This window comes from Coturnix japonica, chromosome 5, assembly GCF_001577835.2.
Source record: "Coturnix japonica isolate 7356 chromosome 5, Coturnix japonica 2.1, whole genome shotgun sequence".
Classification (NCBI taxonomy): domain Eukaryota; kingdom Metazoa; phylum Chordata; class Aves; order Galliformes; family Phasianidae; genus Coturnix; species Coturnix japonica.
Genome location: NC_029520.1, coordinates 1,166,716 through 1,186,148, shown reverse-complemented (window position 1 = coordinate 1,186,148; position 19,433 = coordinate 1,166,716). Strand labels below are relative to the sequence as shown.

At 37.4% G+C, this 19,433-nt stretch overlaps 1 long non-coding RNA gene across 2 annotated transcripts in view; it reads left to right on the top strand.

The window, feature by feature from the left end:
* LOC107314136 overlaps positions 1-15,528 on the top strand; it is a 29,471-nt gene extending 13,943 nt beyond the window's left edge. For both annotated transcript variants that reach the window (XR_004307613.1, XR_001555306.2), the window contains exons 2-4: positions 10,446-10,633; positions 12,566-12,779; positions 13,491-15,528. This is a non-coding gene — a long non-coding RNA (uncharacterized LOC107314136). The remainder of the gene's footprint in view (positions 1-10,445; positions 10,634-12,565; positions 12,780-13,490) is intronic.
* Positions 15,529-19,433: the final 3,905 nt, after the last annotated feature.

The following is a 19,433-nucleotide window of genomic DNA, read 5'->3' as shown; positions in this document are numbered from 1 at the left end:
AATTCAAAACATGAACAGAGATAAGTAGTCCTGAGTGATTCTCCAAGGGATATCTTAGTGATAGAATTTCTTTTGCAAAAACATTACGTTATGACCTGTCAACTGTTTAGCCATAATTACAGCTTCTCTATTTTGTTCCTACAAGGGAATTATTCTCTTATATTTTTTAATTTCCCAGGAGCTCTCGTTAACAGTTGAAACCATTTGCTTGATTTCCCTTTATTAAGTAGACTGAAAAGTCAGCTATCTCGGGAATAAAATACAATTTCTTTATTAGGAAAGCGTGCTTATTCCCTGTGCAGCGTTTCTGTTTCATTGTTTCCTTCCCTGAATATAAATGTTTGGGATAGATTGATACACAGGGAAATCACTCTTTTTATTATAATTATTTTTCTCATAATCACTTTAATCTTTCCAGTGTAGCGTGTATATTTTATCAATTATTTACAAAATCAGTGTGGTAATGAAATGCAAATTTAGGTTAGATCAGAATTTTAAGTTTCAGATCAAGGTTTATGAGTGATGTCAGAAATGCCTTTTCCTTTGCTTTCAGTGTCTTCTGTTCTTGTTTTGCATCAGTTCATTCCCCACCCCCCCATTTTTCCCCTTGATTTAGAGAAGACAGTATGGCAGTAACAAAATGGCCAGTTGAGCTGCGGGTTCTTATGATGTCATTCCTCCCATCCATATCACCTATGGAATTCAAGTGCTCCTTTAACTTAATATTGTTACCAGTTCTTATTTGTTCTCTGATATAATTTATAAAGCCACTGCATACGATATAGAAAACCTATAGCCTACTGTGCTAACACTGTGCATGGACACGCATGCATTCTCCACATGGAAACTGCAGTACTGAGTCTCTTGTCCAGGAACACAAATGGAAGTTATAAACTAATTTCCCTTAATTATACACTCATTATTCAATCTGTCAGACCATACTGCATATCCATTGGTTAATGTCATGCTCATATTTTGAAGTTCTTTTTTGTGCCAAATAGAACAATTGTCTTTAATGCTAAACTCAAGGTTTTATAACATTCTCCCATCAAGAGAACTGTGATAGCTCTGTTCATCATGAAATCCTTCATCCCTTTCCCTGCCTTCTATTATACAGTCCTCAGTGTCTTCTCAAGGCTTGAAGGTGTTCTCATATTTAAGTATTCACTGATTCATTAATAAAAGAGAGCTTACAGTGTGTAAGATGGATTAAGAGACCAGAGATCTTGAGGACAGATTCTTTGTTTTCCATATTTTCTTCTTTAGACTTCTGAGCTGAGTGTAATTGGACAGCAGTGACAAAAATGAGACCAAAACCTCGAGCATATTAGCCCAGATTCGAACTTCTTTTGTTTATTACAAGAACAGACCAGTCCAAGATGCTGAGTTGTCTCCTTTGTGTGTTGAAATACCTGGCACAGACTTCTGTGCTAGAGATCTGTGTGTTGATGTGCCAAGTCATTTCCTTCAGGAGAACTCAGCAGGGAGCTAAAACAATATTTCAGCTGCCATGTACTCCCTAAAGACTGCCCGTGGTGTGGGGAGCAGCCTACATTGCTTTCTGCCCTGTTATATCTATGTGGAAATTGCAGATTGCTTGGCACTGGGAGCCTGGAGGAAAGGCTGGGTCCGTCAGGAGCACTTGGTTTGTGCTGCTCCATCAAGAAAGCTGAATTAATTGTCTGTTTCTCTGCAGTGCAGCCCATCTGCTGCATGGCTGTGAATAACAGAGATGGGGAGAGCCAGAGGAGTGCTTAGATAGCTGGCTGAGCATGAAACCTTGGAGTGCTGTTATGGAGAGAGGCTGTTGTGCAACCACAGCCTTTTCTGCCCTCTGTGCCCTGAGATCAGACAGCTTGGGTAGGGAACTCTGATGGATCTACTGGAAGTACTCTGAGGATGTTCTTGGTTATTAATTCTTCCTCTGGGTTCCCTTGGGTCTGGATCACAGTGCAATGATTTGCCAGTAAAAAGGATTTCTATTGCTTTTATACAATCAGTGGATAGATTTCTGGAGATTCTGCTGCCTCTCAAGTCTTTCCAGCTATACATACAAATCCCAGCTCATGTTAAAACTCTATGCATCCTTTCCTTCAGCACCTTCCATATCCACATGATGCTCTCTGCACAAGAGAGTTAGTGTATCTTGTTTTCATAAAGCTCTGGATATGTCTGTTTTTCTCCTGTGTGAAACCATTCAGCTATGGAGTTCAGATCACACCACAAACATTAACTTTTTATTATAATCGTTATACCTGTAATTTAGGTAGAGTAAATGATGCGTCAAATTTACATGGAATTAAATGAAGGTCAGGAAAGCCTGCAAAATGACTCAGATTGGTTGGGAAGGGATCTAAAGCTGCTGTCAATCAAAAGCTGAGACAAGTATGCTACAATAGCTGTGTGGTAGACTACTGGCTATGGAGTAGACTTGAACTGATTTGCCCAAAAACCCTTTACAGAGCAAGGGAGAAAGAAAGCATGGAATCCATTTGCAGAAGAGTGCTGTGGAATTTCTGATTCCCAGCTGCTTCTCCGAGAGGTCTAGGATCTCTTTGTTTAAGATCTGTGTATTTAAATTAGGATTTGCAGCCTGAAGTCCATGAATGAAAGCTCTTCTGGTATTTCTTCAGGTGTATCTACCACGAGTTCCTCATCCCTTTATTATTAAGCAAAATATAATTGGCTTTGTAAATCGTGTGTTATGGGATGCATCTGCTCTCTGCTATGTTTTGCCAAGTAATAAAGCAATTGCTGCTTGAGGTTTTTTTTTAAAGAAAGAGTTACTAATAAATGGCAACTGAATTAGGAAAGCAAAGCTATGAAGAACCCATGAGTTCAGGATGATTTGCGTTTCGGACAAAGTGGGTCCATATAGCTTTAAGTTCCTGCCCACATTCAGCGTCCAGTTTGGAAGGTGAAGCTGAAACATCCCTGGATGTGTTTAAAAACCATTTGGATGTGATACTCAGGGGCATAATTTGGCAGAGGTTTGTTAGAATTAGGAGTAGGATGGTTAGGTTGCAGTTGGACTTGATGATCTTTAAGGTCTTTTCCAACCTGAGTGACTCTTTCTTTCTATGAAAGAGAAGAATCCCTTTGAATTGTGTTCTTTTAGTGGCTCCAATCTAGTAACACTGCATAGCATATGCAAATGCATTAAAATTATACTTAGATGCTGAAAATGGTAGAAATTTTCCAATTCTCCTGTTAAAAGCAGTGTGGAACTGAAAGAAGTTTAATGTGATGGTACATACGGTTTGCTTATAAAGGAGACAACATCAAACCTTTTGGTATCTGATTTTTGTTGTGGTGTATTCTCTTTTTTGATGCACTAAATATCTATGCTTATAACTCCTGCCCTTCAAATATTCCTGTGAGTAAAAAGAAATGCCTTCTCTTTTTCCTGTTGGATGCCTGGTCAGACAGAGTCACTGACAACTCAGATAGATAAAAGAAGAAAGAAAATTTGTTAATAGGGCAATACACTAAAACTTACCTGTAAACATAATGAATATAATGAATAGATGTTCATATTCCCTTATTAAATTGGAAGGGAATGGTGCATATTGTCCTAAGTATAAAAAGCACTGATGCATCAGTTATTGGTTAAGTGCTGGAGTAAAGCTGAGGCAGCTGATAGATGCAGAGCTGTTTACTGCTAGGCAGACTCCAGTGGAATGAATGTTACTCTCACAAAGATAAAACCATACAGTGAGCTATAACATAAAATAGAAGAAAAAATTGCTTTATTCTCCCATGAGGGTTGGAAACTATCGTGGCTCTATGTTGTTAGGCCGTCCAGTGACTTTGTTTGGAGGGATAAACAAGATGAATGAGAGTGGTTCTCTATATACTTTACTGCAGAAAATTATCCAGCAACTGGATGCATTCAGATGAACTATGGTGTCCAGCTCAGTGCAGAGATATATAGCAACATTGCCAGGAAAACTGAGGCTAGAAAAAATACCCCTATTGTGGGTAATCTGTTGTCATTTCCAACACTTGAATGCTAAAACCACAGATAATTAACCAGTGGTAGTGCTTATAGGGTAAGCACCACTACTCAATAGATGAGCATTTTAAGGGACACCTTCCTGCCTCCTGGGGAGACCTTAAATAGTTTGTATTATGTAAATTTTTTAATGCATTTTAGCCTATTCTGATTGCAATGAAGGTAAAATCTGTGTAGGAATATTGTAGTTTCCCATTGTGGATTGTGCTGGTTATTAATAATTATCTCCTTATGATTAGTCACTTGAGTGATATATTTTCTTCTCCAGGTTAGATAATTAGAACTGTAAGAAAACAGTGTGATAAGTATGAGCCAGTGTTACTCTGATTCTCCCAAAGAAAGGGAAATAGAACATTTCTGGGAGCAGGATCCATTTATCACAGCAAGGTTGGAGGACTTTGCATTACTATTTCTCCTTTTGAGTAGAACCTTATACTAAAATAAAATGAAATCACTAAGTGTGCGTGTGGGAGGAAACAGGGAAGTAATTAGAATTCAAATAATTTTTTGTATACTTCTGTATCAGTGGGACATAATTCATCTAAGCATTAGTATAACAAATAGGGAGGGAATGGACCTAACTGTAGTAAATCTGGTTTTGCAGTTAATCACAGTGTTGAGGAATATATTCTTGCACTGTATATTCAGCTTCTGCTTATAGTATAGCATAATGTTCCAGTCACTAAGCAATCATTTTTCTTTTATTTAAACAGCAGCAGGTCTTTTTAGGAAAAAACATCAAATAAATTAAACATGAAATCTGGACAACTAGGACGTGTAAGCATTGATATGGTCTTTTCCTTTAGAGGACAATCTGATATTTGGGACTTCTCTTGTGTTTTCCTGCTATTTCCACCCACCCCTTTTTTTTATCTGAAACTTTAATTTCTAATTCCACAACAATGGATAGATAAACCTGGGAACAAAAATGTGAATAGAGAAACTGTAGCAGCTCTAAGGGGTGTAACTTCATAGAATCATAGAATGGCCTGGGTTGAAAAGGACCAAAATGTTCATCGGATTTCAACCCCCTGCTATGTGCAGGGTCACCAACAACCACACCAGGCTGCCCAGAGCCACATCCAGCCTGGCCTTGAATGCCTTCAGGGATGGGGCAAACCATTGGCTGCAGGTGGCGTTATGTTTCACACACACACACACAAAAAAAAACAACCCACAATATTTGGAATTTGGTTGTGAAAGGGTATTTTAGTGAAATAGCATCATAATGCAGAAAGAAGAGGGAGAATAGAAAACAGAAATAAAATCCATCCCCCAAATCAACATTAAGAGAAAAAAGTGAAATGGCGATTATGTGGTACGCAATGTGTTCTAGAGAAAAAAATAATCTGCAATGAATAATTCATTGTACTAATTTGGCTGTTTGTTGCTCTGTGGAATATTTGAAAGCAGGTTGCAGTGTCCTCAATTCCTAACTGCCTATGAATAAATTTTCACAGGGTAAAAAAAAGAAATTAAATAAATGCAAAACTGGAGCAATCAAATTCAACATCCCTTAGTTAGATAGTAAAGAAAGGTAACCTCTCATAAGAGGGCAATGCATACCAGCATTGAGACTATATGAAGCTCTCCTTCAATAGTGAGAGTCTGAAGTGAATATTATAGAATGAATCACAGCATATGAAAAGTTAATATCTGAAATTATAATATTTTATCTCAATATATATGTACAAATATATATATTTTATTTATATATATATATACTGGAGAATTCCTAAATTCTGAAGCTTAAAGCTTTTATGTTTAAATAATTAAAATGGAATAGCTGTTGTGGGAGTGAGAGCAAAGAACTGTGCTAATTAGCAGGAATAAAAATAGCCACACCTTTATTTCAGAAGTAATGATGCAAAAATATAGTCTGTATACAAAGGAATTATGAATATGGAAAATGCCTAGTTGCATTACATGCTTAGGAATGATTAAATATGAAGTCTTAAATCCCTTATCATACAACTATAGAATGGCTTTGGTTGAAGGGATTCCAAGGATCGTCATGCTCTACCCTTCTGCCACATGCAGGGCTACCAACCTCCACATTTAATACCAGACTGTCCAGGGCCCCATCCAACCTGGTCCTGAACAAATCCAGGCACAGGGCATCCATAGCCTCTCTGGGCAGCTGTTCCAGCACCTCACCACTCTCATAGTAAAGAACATCCCCCTGATATCTGAGCTAATAACTACATTTTTGATGGCAGTTTGAATAGTAAGCTCCCTTGTGAAGCTATTCACGCTATCTGTTATTGTTAGAAGAGAAGCTGAATAAGAAAATTGACTCGGGCTCCTTAGCAAGGTTGTGTGAGATAAAGATGAGTCAGTGAATGCAGGTGGCTTGGCATCTCCTTGGTGGTGTAAATCTTCCACTTCTTTTAGACTAAAAACCATGCTAAAAACAAGTGGCTCTGAGTTATGCTTTGCATGTCATATTTCAGCAAGCTGTGGCATTGCTTGATGATTTTAACAGGCTATTGGTATGATGTTTAATCCCTCCATGCCTGACAGAAGATGACTGATAGAAAACCAAAGTGCTTCCTAGTTAATGTTCTGGTTTCAAGGAAACCATTCCCAGAAAATTTTGGCAAACCTTAAAAATATTGGCAGGTCATACATCAAAAGATGAAAAATCAGTGGGCTCACCCTTCAAATAGGTGCCTGTGCATGGATTTACCTCGGTCAGAAATCTGAGTTTCAATCCTTGAAGATACATAGGTAGCCAACTGCTGTAGGGTTAATGAGAAGTAGCAGCATGAAGTTGTGGATGCTTCATTCCTGAGGGCATTCAAGGCAAGGCTGGATGTAGCTCTGGGCAGCCTGGTCTGGTCTTTGGCAACCCTGCCCATGGTAGGGGCATTGAAACTAGATGGTCTTTAAGGTCCTTTTTCAGCCCAGGTCATTCTATGACTCTAAGAAGTTGACTTAAAAATCTTTCAGCACCAAGATGTTTATGAGCTTCTGATTTAGCAATCTCTAGACATCCCTGGATAATTTAGCTCAATAGATATTATTTCTTAAATATCTTTGAGACCTGGAAACATTGCTCTCTTTGAATTGTTTCTCACCTAGTCTTTTGATAGGAGAACGAATGAAAATGTCCCTTCTGACACTCTCCTTAAATCTTTACTACAAGAATGAGTTACTACACAATTTAAAAGATTAGTTTAGTGTGTAGATTATGGGATTGAATGGTGAGTGTATGTTTGTCAAGTAATCTGTTCATTTAGCCTGGTAGGTGAAATGTACAGGGAAGTATTTTGGAAGCTAAGAGACAAGTAGAACAAATGGAAAATGCTTCAGACTGGTTATCTGATCATTTATGATTAGAAAAAAAAACCCTTTTTCCAAATAGGTGTTTTATTGTTATAGTTAAATAGACCATGTTAAGAGAGTTGGCAAATCACATTTTAATTTACTAGTATCTATTTATCACTACAACCTTTGTTCACTGTTCGTGAGACACAGGCAGTCTAAAGCAGCAAATTCAAATTAAAGCTTGCCTTACAGCTCAGACTGACATGCTAATAGAGTTCCTATTACTTATGTAACTTTGCAACCATGGGCTGTATCTGTGTTGCAGGATTCAGCCCTAATATCTTTAGAAAGCAGATGAAAAAATATCATGCTCTCTGTAATTCTGCAGGAGATAGGATATTTATTTTTACCTAGATAGTCAATGCTTCACATCTTAGCTTGCAGTTCTATAAACATAATGATGTCACAGCATTGCTGCTAATCCAAAGACTTTCCATGATGCAGGTAACCTTCTAAAGGCTTTGGTTGTATGAAAATATATGGCTGCTGCAAATCATTGGAATTTCCTACAAGCCCTTAATTTGGATGCAGTGTTTGCATTGCAAGATTTAGTAGAAGGTCAACTTAATTTCATAAGGTTTTATCTCAAACCTTCATTTAATCTTCAGCTCCATCGATTTTATATTATTTTAATGGAGTTTAGCTTCTAGAATAAATAAAAGAGGAGCAGCCTCCTGAGAAATAAGTATGTTTGGTGGCTGGCAAACAGAAGTGAAAGAAACACAGCGAAAATTTGTCCCAAATGGCAGGGAAAGTGGTGAAATTCTACTTTATTGAAGTGAAAATATCAGCAACTTGGGTGGGTAGAGGGAACCTCTGGGTTATTTTAATGTACGTCTGTAAAAGTCTGTATCTTCTAATAGAGATATCCCAAATATTCAGTTCAGAATAAGTCTTGTGTGTTGGGAACTTATGATAAAGAGTGTTACGGTCTTATAAATAATTAATTTGTTATTTCTTAATTCATTTATGCCTTAATCATTTCACACTGCCAAGCAGCAGAATCCAAGCTTTTAGTTCACACAGTCTGTACAAAAACTCTCTCAGTAGTGCAAAATGATAACACGATGTCCTGCCATACTAGCAGCATGTTGGACAGATTGGTTTGCTAACATCTTAAATGTTCCGTGTTCTACACTGAGTGGTGACAACATATGATTACTGTATTTTTCCTACTGCCTTTTTAATGTTCTCTCCTACACTGCTGTGTTTCTTTTGAGGTTAGGCTATTGACCTGAAACTGTCCTTCTTTTTTTTTTTTCTTTCTTCTATTAGGGATCTTGGTAGATTGCTTAATATTACTTGAATCTCTCTATCCCTCGGGGGGATACCAATGGGGGGTTGAGTTCAGGCTGCTGAGCTTTGTACAAGTCAGTGGAGTTTACTTCTCTCCTTATGCAAGAACTGGATAGGTGCTCAAGTAAATTAAGCTTAGTTGGGTCATCCTGATCTTATATTACATTTGCTTCCCTAAGAGAGTTTGTTTTCTTCAGTAATTATCTGTCTTTTTGTTCTCTTCCTACCTGCACTTAGATGATGATGATGGAATGCAGGGATGGGAGGATGGAAATGGGGAGAAGCAGCATTAAGGAAACATTATTAAACTGATTTAAGTATTCACTTACTGATTGATATATCTCACTGGACGCAGTACTGGTATTACAGCACATTACTAAAATATGATGTTACTGTAAATAGTAGCTAATAATTACTCCAGGGAAGAGATCATGCAGAAGTAATGAGTTTTTTTTTTGTTTTTTTTTGTTTTGTTTTTTTTCCCACAGTACATTTGTGAACAAACATTTTCAAGGGTGAATCACGGGAAGAATATTTTATCAGAAATCTCTGATGAACACCTTGAGAACTCACTAAGAATTGCAGCCACTTCCATTGAACCAGACATTGATGCATTAGTTTTACAAAAACAAGGTCAAATATCCCATTAGCTTTATGGGTTTGCTGTTCTGTTTTTGACATTTTAATAGAAACGTATATAACTGCGTAAGTTTTGTTTCTTCCCTCTTACAACACTATTATATATTTTGCGTGCATCCCAACACAATTCCTCTTCACTCAGTGTAGTCCAGACAAGACAAAAGGTTGGATACCTATGGCCTACATGGTCTGTTCCTCCTGGTTGCAAGGACTGTTGGGTCCTTCTGCTATGTGAGGCCATAAAAGGCCATTCAATCTTTTTTGTTGTTCTTTTTGTTCTTTTTCTTTTTGCCTTTTTAATGTAGCAAATGGCATGGAGCTTTCTGCTCTAAATAAGGTACCGTTACTCTGAGTGATAAATTGTTTTGTGATAGAGAATAATAAGGCCAGTCCTATAGCTATTTAAAGCTAACGGAATTACTAAGAATTCAGATGGGAGTCATCCAAAGGTGGGATTCAGTTTCCAATAAAGCAAGACCCATAGAACCCTGCAAAGTGTACAGAAATGGCCTGTGAAAATACCATGCATGATTTCAATGGCCTATTCATTGGATCATTAATGCTTTGTAACAACTGCCTGAAGGAAGATTTGCTCTGCATGAACTTACTGAATCAGTCATTTCAAATCTGTAGTTAGAGTTGAATGTGTGATGAACTTTTCTGCTGAAGACTAATCTTGCATAAATTACAATCCAAGTGCTGCGTAGCATTTCTGCTTTAGTTATCCAATCTTACTATAACACTGAGCTGGGCATCAGACAGATGAATCATTGAGCAAACTGCATTCATGAGGTGAACAGGATTTCTCCCTTACTCAGTGTACACTGATACCAGAGTTTCAAAGAAAAAGAAGAGGAAAAAAATTATCAATTCTTGAATACTACAGGAAAACTTGTCAATTATCCTGTGCTAAAATGTGATTTTTGGGGGAGCAGAATGAACTTCTATTTAAGCTAGAATTTAAGGACGTGAAATACAGAAAGAATAATGGTGAAAAATGCTTTCTGAACTAATTCTTTCCTTTTGGCTATTCGTCTGCTGAAAATCACCCTGAGATTTGTTAAAACCTCACCATAAGTATGCGTGTTCCATTATGGAGATCACCCAGCTCTGAGCTCAAAAAGCTGACCCATTTTCTCATTTTTCCTCATTTTCTTCCCTGCAGTGTTTCCAACTTATCTACACAGTTTCTCCTTAAATTATTCCTGAGAGCACACGGAACTTAAAACCAGGATATAATCTTTGCAACTTGATGGTTCCAGCATTGTGCCAAATAGCCTGAAAATCACTTGTGAAAAAGGAGGCGACCATAAAAACAGATGAATCTCTTATCAGAAAGAGGAAAATCACCAGGTACTTTTCCATCTCTTTTTATCTATTGCTAGGCAAGGCAATCATGTAGTCAAGTGTTTCTGTGAAATAATAAATAAAGATTATAAATCTTACTTTAGTACTGGCTATAATTGCCTGTTAGAATTGTACAGCAATATAGTATATTTGGTTCGTTTCTGGCTGTCATTCTTTCCTGTTCTTAAAGCCTATGTAGTCTCCTAATAAGATGTATCATAACAGTTGTACAGATAAAGCAGGACTGGGCACAAGCATATTTACTCTGAAGGCTTATATAGCATCACACTGAATTCCACTATGTAGTAATTGGGGTTTTTATGATAATAAAGCACTAGCTTCAACAGCTCATGCTCAATTGAAATTGGAGTTAGGTATCAGCTGAACAAGATTCAACTATTTTGCAAACGTGGTCCAATGCTTTTTGGTCCAAACCTCTGTCTCTGCAGTGCCATTCATTTCTATGGATAAGCTCTAAGAATTGCCACTTCCAGTTGGGGCCAAAGAAAGGCTTCCTATTTATAATAAGTGACTGTCTGCTTTGTAAAAAGACTTTTAACTAACAGGAATGTCACTTTGCTGAAGGAGGTCTGGTCTTTGTAGCTTCTGGGAGAAGGGGGAATTGAACCTTGGAAGACACTGTATGTTGCTGTAAAGAAGAGATGGTGCCCACTCAGGACTTTGCTCTGAAAGATTGCTGTTCCAGTGCTATAGTGCTTCTCCTTCCCATTAAAATGAAGTACTTTGGCAGACGTTCATTAGCATAAACCTTTGATCAGTGTAATTATCTCTAGGCAAAAAAAAAAAAAAAAAAAAAGGTTTTTTCTTTCACATTAAGTAACGAACAGAATATTATCAGTTCAGCAACTCTTCCCTCAACCTCATTTAAAAACTGTACCTAAAACATGCAGCAGAATGCTGACAGAGTAATCCTCTTTCTTAAATCCTCTTTCTGTCATTGATTTGTCACAGGTTTGTTTCCATCAGCCTAATAGCCAAGGTGAACCCTTACTTTGAAAATTTAAGTGACCTCTTTCTACCTTTTTATTCCTTTAGTGAAGTCTTGAATGTTACATAAGAGACAAACCTGGCCTTGTGCTTTCTGTACTACTTGAAACGTGTCAAAGTAATGATGACTAAGTAGGCATATGAAAATATATATATATATCCAAACAGTTTGCCACTGAAGCTTTCAAAACCCTTCAAGCCATCCTTATTATTTTAAGATTTGTCGTCTTATGCTCCCCTATAAAAGAGAAAGAAACAAGAATGTTGGCCGTGTTGGGCGGTTGGGAAGGGTTCAGAAAGTAAGATCTGATTGACAGCGTATACAGGGAAGTGATACATATGTGTTCATTTCATCATATGTTTAGATAAAAAAGGTACGTGGACTTGATGATCTTTAATGTCTTTTCCAACATGAACTATTCTATGGACTTTTGTTTAATGCTTTTGATCTTGTGGAGAGATTCAATTTAAAACTTTTCTAGAGATGTTTCATAGAATCATAGAATGGCCTGGGCTGGAAGGGACCACAAGGATCATCAGGCTCTAATCCCTCTGCTACAGGTAGGGCTGCCAACCTCCATATCCAATACCAGACCAGGCTGCACGGGTCCCCATCCAACCTGGCCTTGAATACTTTAGGGATGGGGCATCCACAGCCTCTCTGGGCAGTCTGACCCATTGTTTAATTATCCTAGTTCAGAAAATGCTTTCCCTGTGTCCAGCTGGAGTTTCCCTGTGGCAAACAATGACTGTGATTTCTAGACCTGTAGAATACATCTTTCATGTGTTGTATTATGAACTTCTGGGTAAAAAAAGAAAAAGGCAACAAGTCTGACTGATACATGTTAGTGACACCAAAAAACTCTTAGTCATCTTTCCCCACTCACACCCCTCAAAGCTTCCTTATCTTGTTTATGTTTTTGCTACTAGACCAAATTACTGGAAGCTCCGCTAGTGGACCAGCTCTGTGTTTGACTGAACTAAAAACAAATCCAGAATTGAAGGAAAATCTTCAGTAATCAGATGAGGAGCAATTTGTGTCATACGGAGATGTAGAAGGAGGAATTGAACCTTGGAAGTCACTGTATGTTGCTGTAAAGAAGAGCCCACTCAGGCTGTCAGAACTTATGCTAACCTTGCTTTTGTGAGTAAAGTTACCTTGAAATTCCAACTGCTTCTCATAAAAATGTAAACTAAACAGAGAGAAAGAAGAACCCCAAAAGGTAGTTTTATTGTCTAGCTTAGAATGTAAAAATATAGGTCTGAAGCATCATCTGAGTTATTGTGTCCTGGCCTGTTCTGCTCTGATATCAGAGCTGGCTTCAATATTGCAGAACCTCTTGTTTTACTAAAACATGGAGAAAATGAAAGAAAATATTGGAGGAAATATTTATATTTGTATCTAATATGTATTTATCATTTGATTGTAGAAAAACTATGAAGATGTTTCCCTGAAGGGAAGGTCTATATATTATTTAAAGAAAGATAAGAGCAAGTTCCAGGGAAGCTTTGCTATGAATTCTTCAAAACAAATGATTCTAGTATGACTCTGGAGACTGTTTAAGAAAAGCCTGTACCTCTAATAATGTACTGGAGTCCTATGGTATTTTTGAAAACGGATTTTCACATAGCTTTACCATCAGTGCTGACAAGGAAGTGCTCAGTTTTGTCATTTTTCAGTAGTTTTGATCAGAAATGCTGCGTGAGTTTTTGTGTGTTTTAAGTTTGGTTTCTTATTTGGCTGGATATGTTGCTTTCGGCCACTCAGAGCATAGCCATCCTTTGATCTGTGTGCTTATGTGTAGACACCTCTTATCTTTGCCTAACGCTAATTTACAAACTTCCATTTGTACAGCTGAATATCTTAGAAGATAAAGAAGCACATGCAGAGGTGCCAAGGATGAGAACGGTGGCTTTTATTCTGTCTAGGAAACAGCATAAGTTGTTGTTGTAAGCAGTAACTCCCTCTGCAGTCACCTATGCCAAAATAGCCATAGATATAAGACAGGAAAAGACCAAGTGAGTTCTCTGAGACAAAGACCTAAGAAAACATACAGAAATCTTCATCAGAAGGTATCTATGAAGATATTTTCCATCTTCATGTTACTTATTTTCTACTAGAGTGATGTTCACTGAAAGAAGAACAAGTCCTGTAGCTCATATTGGTAGGGTTTGCAGAGGTACTAAAAATTATAGTCCTTTCTTAATAGCGAAATGTCACAGAATTGGAGCTGAACCTCTTTGAACAAAGGACAAATTGGACCTGGTTCCACTTACATCATCACGTGTTAATCTCATCATGGGAGAAACAATAAATCAAGTCAGGTATGATTATAATCAGCAGTACTTCTAATAAATCACACCAGCTATATTAATCCCTGCACATAAATAAGGGGCAGACTTGAAATGAGATGTTGACACGCTCACCCTCCTGAACACAATGCAGTGAAAATAAGAAGGATTCCCTGAGAAACCTCTGTGAAACTGGGAGCGCATCTCTGCCAGCTGTGTAGATTACGAGATATTGATGTGAAAGGTAGCTGGGAGTTCTCGAGAGCAAGGCTGAAGTTGTTTGAAAACACTACTGCCATTGCGACTGACATCTGGATGAAATGTTGCACACATAGTCTTTCTTTTTTCTCAGACAATATAGAACAAGCTGTCAAGACATCGAGGAAGGAAAAACAACAGTGAGAATTCGATATGAGTAAGTTTTAATGACTTCTGCTAATATCACTTGACATTCTGGATTATTCTTTCAACTTATTATGATGTGAAATTCAGTGCTATATGTGCAATAGCAATTGAGCCACCATCATCCTAGCCAAGGGCTCAGTTCTCAGCAGGCAGCAGTGATGTTATTCTGCAGCTTGGTGCAGCATGGGCTGCTCATAACGTAGCAGTACTCCTCTCCTGTGAGGTGCTGCACATTCCTGTTTTGATGCTGGCATGATTAATGGCAGACCATTAATTACAAGCAGTTTTGTTATCTGTTGATATGCACTGCCTTTGGAAGCGGACATTTCCAAATGTGAGGGAACTCCCAGCTGTGGGCACTTATTTAGTGACATCAGCTGTGTGCAAGTGCAATGACCTGAGAAAGAGAAAGTTCAGAAACCCTCCTATTTTGTCAAAGGACAAATATTCTGGTAGAGAAGGGATGATTTAATTGCATTTGCCTTCTTTGTTTTTCTGTATGTACATATATGTATTCTTCATTTATATATAAAGTTACAAATTCACAAATCTGAACTCGTAGAAGTGACTTCATGCATTTTCCACTTCTTTTCCATTCGAAAGAAATGGAGGAAGTCTTATCTAATGAGAACAGGTTTGCAAAAAATTCAGTAGCAAAAGCCCTGAGAACTCGTGGAAGAATTAAACTGTTTCAGAGTTACAGCGTTATTCAATCTACAGCAAGTGGAGCCCTATCATTTTGGACACATGCACTCAAATGTATGTTACAGATGTTAAGTAATAGTCTGAAGATGCTGGGCTATTTGAGCCATTACAAATTCTTCTCTTTACTTCAGGACCTTTGAGACTGGGTACTTCTGTAAGAGCTCCTACCTATTGAATAGTGCATGGAGAAAATCAATCTCCATTTTTAGATTTTTGCTTCCATGAGCAGTAATTAATCATGTTAAACTGGTGGTATAAAAATAGATCATGTGTAAAACAGCTTCTTAATTTCCCTGCAGATCTGTTTCTATTTTTTTTCTTCAGTGAATTTAACTCAAATTCATATCAGTGGAAACTTGGTTCAGAAACTGGTGTGGTCACTTCCCCCATAAGAATAGATAAGGATCTGAAGAACTGTATAGCTTTTGCTGTGCAGCTTTTCCTATCAATTACTTTTATTTCTCCATGCATGCAGTCTGCCTTTTGTGAGATCCAAGCCATTTCTCCTCAGTGATGCAAATGCAAAAAATAAGCCTATCTGCACTGGACTTTAGCATTTATCTTATTTGTCATATTAGTCTGATACTGAGTTGGCTGGGAAAGGTTTTCTGCTGCCATACTAATCAATTTCCCAGTGGCTGTAGGACCAGAAGGCTTCACCAGCTGGAAATATTTCACATAAGTATCTATTGCATTATATTTTCTGCTTTCTTTATGCATGTTTTTATTCGTTGATTAAATTGTGACATAAAATAATAGAGCAGGTAGGCTGAATTAAGGGCTAATAGGTTTTTGATGTCCTCATACTAAAATGATGCCATCAAAACTGTTGTTGACCAAATAACACTCTTACTTCACCTCTTCTTGTTCAGATATAAAAGAACTCCGGTAAGCTGAACTGTTTTTCCTATGGAGATTCTGTTCATAGAACAGCCAAAGTGAAAATGAAGCAACAAATGTATTACAGTTACATTTTGTTTGACAGATGAACTACATTGATTTCCCAACTGTGCCTTTCATAAAGATCATCTGCATAGAGATGGAGTTGCGTGGACTAGAAAGGTTTATATATGTTATTTAAACTGCATATTTCACTGGAATGGTGTTGAGGAGGCAGTTCAGGTCTAACTCTCTCAGCTGTGAAGATAGACATAGATGGCTTAAAAATTCCAAGAAATTAAAGTAATCACAGCAAACAGTCAAGAGAACTCATTGATAAGAACCCAGCGAGTGAAACCATCATGACTCCAGAGGTCTGAAAAGGTTGAATGGAAGTTTTCGCTCAGATTCAATGATAGAGAAATATGGGGGAAGTGAGAAAGACTGTCTTGCAGACCAATCTTCTCATATCTCTGAGAAGAACTGCTGCAAAGAGATGCTCAAGGTGATGGTAGGAAGGGTGAGTATAGTTTTGCTACATAAATACATTTTCTGGTTATTTAAAGTTATCAGAGAGAGAGACATGGTAAAAACTGCTAACCTTTTACACTCTTGCTACTGTAATTATTATCATTATCTATTAATTAGAAGGAAAAAAGAAGGAAACAAATGGATCCACCCTATCTAATCCAACTCTCGGGATTCTTTGATAATGATTAGCCAGAGACAGAGGGGCTTTTTTATTCCAGTTGATGTAAGCCATGTCCACCCCAAGATTTTTCTGCTTGTACATAAAAAGGTCATTATTTCTGTTATATTTTATATTGGCTCTATGATAATGCTTTATATACCAGTCCAGCTCTTTGTGCTCTGTGTGGCTTAGATTTTATGGAGAGTTGAAGGCTCTGAAATCACACAGATTAGCAAATGCTTTCAGCTTCCAGTCTGGACTCCAGTGTAAATTACAAACCTTTTTAGAAATTCATATCATTTAGAGAATGATGGGGAAAAAAAAATATGCAGCTCTGCAATTGTACTTGCACTTACTTCAAGAAATACATCTATTTTCAGAAGGAAGATAAATCATGTGCTAAATGATGTGACTTAGCAAAGAGCTTATACCAGTGGGAGGATTTTCCAGTGCTGAGAACTGCTCAGTTCTTTGTCATATTTGTGGGAGGCAGCCTATTGCTTTGGCCTAAGTAATAGAATGTTGTAGCAAATGGACATATCTCAGAATCCTTGATGTAAGATATACCTGGCCAATGATCTGACTCTGATTAAAGCATTTTAACAGGTGTGCTGTAAATACTATATTTTCTTTAGTCTTTCCATATCTTTATATCCTTATAGTCTTAACTGTAAATAGTTACAAACATTGAGTAATTGTCTAGATTTGTTTAAGTTCTGAACCTCATTAACAAGTTGCCCAGAGAGCTTGTGGGTGCCTCATCCCTGGAGACATTCAGTGTTGGGTTGGGTCAGGCTCTGAGCACCCTGATGGAGCTGTAGGTGGCCCTGTCCACTGCAGGGGAGTTGGACCAGATGGCCTTTAAGGGTCTTTTCCAACTCTATATATTCCATGATTCTATGAATCAAGCACTAGAAAGCAAGAGAGCGTTGTTTCTTTAAAACTTTCATTTGAATTGCTTTCTGATAGTAAACAATCCCATGAAGACTGTATAGAGTGATGCATAACCTTCTGTTATTTTTCATACAGCTTAAGGAAGAAAAAGATTTTCAATTATCACTGAGAGATGCACAGACAACAGATCTAAGTTACTAAGAAACACTCTGAAATTAATAATTGATGGAACAAACTCAATACAAAACAGAGGAATTCAAATGTAACCCCATTGATTTTTTACCCCCCCACGTCTCCAACTCCTGCAGTTTTTAATGCAGCACAATGCATACATCTCATTTCTACTTCAGAGTGTTACTGGCTCCAGGTTTTTGTGATAAAACTTCTTTAGTAGTTGTTGGCACTTGAAAAACTTTCCAATTTAAGTGGAAAATTTGCCATCTCTCTAAAAAATAAGATAGACTGTAGTAGCAATACAGTCTGGCTCATCGGTATGTTATAATCATTCAGCATTTAGATACTAAAATTAAAAGAAAGCAACAATGAAGAAAGAAAACGCATCCCTGTTTCTGAATTCATTTAATCTTAGCTGCCTAACCAGAGCAGATGTGCCAGTAATGGCAGTGCTTACTACATGGTAATAAGTATTAGCAGCTCATAAAGAGCTAAATGCCATTGCCAAAGAGTTGTCATCTAATTTCTTTTTTTCCCCAGTCAATTCACTTATCATAAGTGAATGTTGCATTTTGGCCACATCTACAGCTTATTTGAACTGCAGAAGTTCATCTGCCCACTCTCTCCTGGCAGGCTTTAGTTGTGTGCTCACTACCACCATAACATGCCAAATGCAGAAAGGGTGTAGTGGTCATCCCCCTTTTCCCTCCTTTTCACACGAATGCTGTCATTATATACAAGTATCAAGAAGCAGCTTTTCCTTTTATTGATGCTGAGATGCATACTGTTTCATGTTTCTGTGAGAATTAATATGTTCCAGGAAATAGGTGAATTAATTTTATTCCTGGGAGATGTTTGAAGAAATAACGGAAAAAGTGTGATACTTTCAAAATTAGGATAGGACATTAGTAAGGTTTTCTTTAATAGAGGAAGCCATTTCATTTGTGTTACCTCAGGTGAAACAACCTGACTGTAGTGAAATGTAGAAGACTCTTCTCTAGTAACAGATGTTTCTGCTTGAAAAAGGAATTACAAAGATAGTGCAAGTGGATAGCTATTCAACCACCACCACGTCTGGATTTCAACTAGTAGCAGCTGAAGGGTAACACTTCATAGTCATTTAAGGAATATACTGTTACTTTTTTTTTCTTTTTTTCTTTTTTTTTTTTTTTGCCTGTTCTTAAATGGTAGAAACTAAGAGCTTCTACCCCATCTGTCCAATTTTAATCTGGATTTTTTGATTTATTGTAGTTGAACTGGTATTTAAAATCTAAATTGTATGTCATTCAAATGCATACCTGAAATGTATAAAGTAGATGTTCACAGCCTCCAGCCTAACTATATAGTATTTCCATATACAAGCTATTCCATTTTGAGTGAAAGGCATAACACTCCAGTTTTCATTTGTTAGACTGCATTTTCAATTATCTTATTCATCTGTCAAATGTTTCTTGGAACAAAGAATAAAACTGGACAAGGTAAATAACATAATTTGACACTTTATTTTTCAAAAAGTAATGATATAAAGAAAAGCATGTCACTGTTGTATAAGCAATTTCAACTTATTCATTGGATTTAAAATATGTTTAGGAATATTATGCCAGTGTAAGGGAGACTGCTGATCACAGCCTGAACCTCTGATTAACCACCTGAGGCAAGAGACAGGTCAGCTGCAGAATCACAGGTGAAGGTAATTCAGCTTTCTCTCAGAAGGGATGGAGCTTGACTCTACTTCTCACAAATTCCATTTAAGGGCTG